The sequence below is a fragment of the Tupaia chinensis genome, unplaced genomic scaffold, assembly GCF_000334495.1.
Source record: "Tupaia chinensis unplaced genomic scaffold, TupChi_1.0 Scaffold000636_1, whole genome shotgun sequence".
In the NCBI taxonomy this organism is placed as follows: Eukaryota; Metazoa; Chordata; class Mammalia; order Scandentia; family Tupaiidae; genus Tupaia; species Tupaia belangeri.
The window spans coordinates 1085044-1088340 of record NW_006160157.1 but is presented as its reverse complement, the minus strand read 5'-3'; the positions used below and the strand labels follow the sequence as shown (position 1 = coordinate 1088340).

At 39.3% G+C, this 3297-nt stretch overlaps 1 pseudogene; it reads left to right on the top strand.

Annotated features, from left to right (window-relative positions):
* Positions 1-2616: 2616 nt before the first annotated feature.
* The window catches only part of LOC106736099 (cyclin-dependent kinase 1-like), a 2754-nt pseudogene continuing 2073 nt past the window's right edge, over positions 2617-3297 (top strand).

The window sequence follows — 3297 nt, the reverse complement described above, 5'->3', positions numbered from 1 at the left end:
ACTCTGTCCCTCTCTGGTCAAATTAAAATAACTAAACAAATAAATAAAGTTAAATAATTCTTTTTTTAAAAAAAATGCCACAAATTCAGCTACACTCCTTTTATCAGAATTTATGTCTGTGGCCCTTCCTTATGAATTTGGGTATTTTCCATGACTGCCTTGACTAAGAATATTTGTAGAAAGTAATAAGCACCATGCTAGGTGCCAGACAGGCTGTAAGAAACTTGCAGCTTCCTTTTTCCTCTCTTAAAGCACTCATTTTTGAACCCTGAGTTGCTATGTGAAATGCCTAGCTACACAAGTCCACTACACTATGAGAAATCTAAATGCTACATGTGAAGAAACCATGTAAGAAAAAGGCAGATCCCAATCCAAATCAGAGCTATACCATCAGCCCCCAGGCTTTGCATTTAACCTAACTAAGGCCTCAGCATTGCAAAACAGACAACCCATCTCTATGTGCTCTTAACAGAATTGCAAAATAAAACAAGACATGGTTGGGGTTGGCCATACAGTGTTGTAGTTAAACACTATACAGTTAAGCATTATAAGGAGGTGGTCAGATCCCAAATGTCTGACGAGGGTTAGAGTCCTGGCCCTGATGACTTGAAAATAGGCCAGGGACATAGGCCTTTGCCCAGGATTCTGAAGGAACGGAGAACTGAAAGAAAAAGGATAGTAGTAGGACTAGGCTGTGTCGGGAGGAGGTGTTCTCTCTCTCTTTCTCTTTCTCTCTTTCATGCACATGCAGGCACCTACTGGCATTGAATAATAATAATAATAATATATCTTTATTTTGAGTCACTAAGTTTGGAGTAGTTTGTTGCATAGCAATAGATAACTGGAATCTGAAAATATTTCATTTATCCTGTTTAGAAAATTAAATTATTTCAGTTTTATGCTTTTGTGAATGATTCCAGATTAAATATATGTATATAAATCTATATGAATATCTGATTATTTCTTCACTACAAATTTCTATAAATAGAATTACTGAGATGAAATCTATAAATAATTTTTTTTTATTTTTGGAGAAGTTTTTGCTACAGGGCACATGTGCTCGCCAGAGAGACAGAGAGAGACAGAGAGACAGAAAGCTCCCCCTCAGGGAGTATGGCCAACCTGCAATCCCTTCTCCTCCATTCTCCTCATGGGATCTTGGGCATGCACGCACGCACATTCGCCCGGCATGAGTATAAGCCACCGGGTCCGGGACTCAAACTATGGTCAACTGGCGAGTTATATACAGCTGGTGGGCACCAATTGGTTGCCCGAAATGCAAATGAGATAGAACAGCATGAACCAATCATTGATGTGGGTGGACCTCTCCCGTTGCCTAGAAACCCAACCACTTCTGGGGAGAACGGTTGGTCACATGGGTTTGCTCAGTGAGGAAGTGAAGCCTAATGGTTTCCAAGATGGTGGATAGCTCAAGATGGCAGATAGCTCAAGATGGCTTCCGTATGCATTGCCCGCCACAGTTAACTACATGGGAGTTCAGCAACATAGCCATTACTCTAGTTGCTGGTCCCCATAAATAAATATTTTTAAGGTTCTTGATACATACTGCCAAATTTTATTCTGGAAAGATTATGTCAAATTATACTCTAGCAGCAATGCAAAAGGGTTTCTATACATCGACACCCTCTATAACATGTGTAATTAATATTTTAAAAATTAGGTGTAAACATGGTAGCCAGGAAAAGAAAGTTGCATTTCTTGGATGGCTCAGAATGAGCTTTTATTTTCAGATGATTATCTATCCTTTCTTTTTCCTTTTTCACAGAATGTCTAATGATATCAGAAGAAACTACTTATAAATCAACTTAAAATTCTTATTAACTTTTTCTTCTTTGAATCCAGAATTTTACCTATCAAAATTAAAAACAATCTCACCCGGGATGCACATGCAGGCACCTACTGGCATTGAATAATAATAATAATAATATATCTTTATTTTGAGTCACTAAGTTTGGAGTAGTTTGTTGCATAGCAATAGATAACTGGAATCTGAAAATATTTCATTTATCCTGTTTAGAAAATTAAATTATTTCAGTTTTATGCTTTTGTGAATGATTCCAGATTAAATATATGTATATAAATCTATATGAATATCTGATTATTTCTTCACTACAAATTTCTATAAATAGAATTACTGAGATGAAATCTATAAATAATTTTTTTTTATTTTTGGAGAAGTTTTTGCTACAGGGCACATGTGCTCGCCAGAGAGACAGAGAGAGACAGAGAGACAGAAAGCTCCCCCTCAGGGAGTATGGCCAACCTGCAATCCCTTCTCCTCCATTCTCCTCATGGGATCTTGGGCATGCACGCACGCACATTCGCCCGGCATGAGTATAAGCCACCGGGTCCGGGACTCAAACTATGGTCAACTGGCGAGTTATATACAGCTGGCGGGCACCAATTGGTTGCCCGAAATGCAAATGAGATAGAACAGCATGAACCAATCATTGATGTGGGTGGACCTCTCCCGTTGCCTAGAAACCCAACCACTTCTGGGGAGAACGGTTGGTCACATAGGTTTGCTCTCAGTGAGGAAGTGAAGCCTAATGGTTTCCAAGATGGTGGATAGCTCAAGATGGCAGATAGCTCAAGATGGCTTCCGTATGCATTGCCCGCCACAGTTAACTACATGGGAGTTCAGCAACATAGCCATTACTCTAGTTGCTGGTCCCCATAAATAAATATTTTTAAGGTTCTTGATACATACTGCCAAATTTTATTCTGGAAAGATTATGTCAAATTATACTCTAGCAGCAATGCAAAAGGGTTTCTATACATCGACACCCTCTATAACATGTGTAATTAATATTTTAAAAATTAGGTGTAAACATGGTAGCCAGGAAAAGAAAGTTGCATTTCTTGGATGGCTCAGAATGAGCTTTTATTTTCAGATGATTATCTATCCTTTCTTTTTCCTTTTTCACAGAATGTCTAATGATATCAGAAGAAACTACTTATAAATCAACTTAAAATTCTTATTAACTTTTTCTTCTTTGAATCCAGAATTTTACCTATCAAAATTAAAAACAATCTCACCCGGGAACCAGCAGTTAACGTAATGGCTATGTCGCTGGACTCCCACGTAGTCAACCACGGTTTGAGTCCCAGACCCGGTGGCTTAAACTCATGCCAGGCGCGTGTGCGTGCGTGCCCAAGATCCCGAGAGGAGAATGGAGGAGAAGGGATTGCAGCGTGACCATACCCCTGGGGGGCGATTTCTCGCTTTCTGTCTCTATGTCTCTCTCTGTCTGTCTGGCAAGCACACGTGCCCTA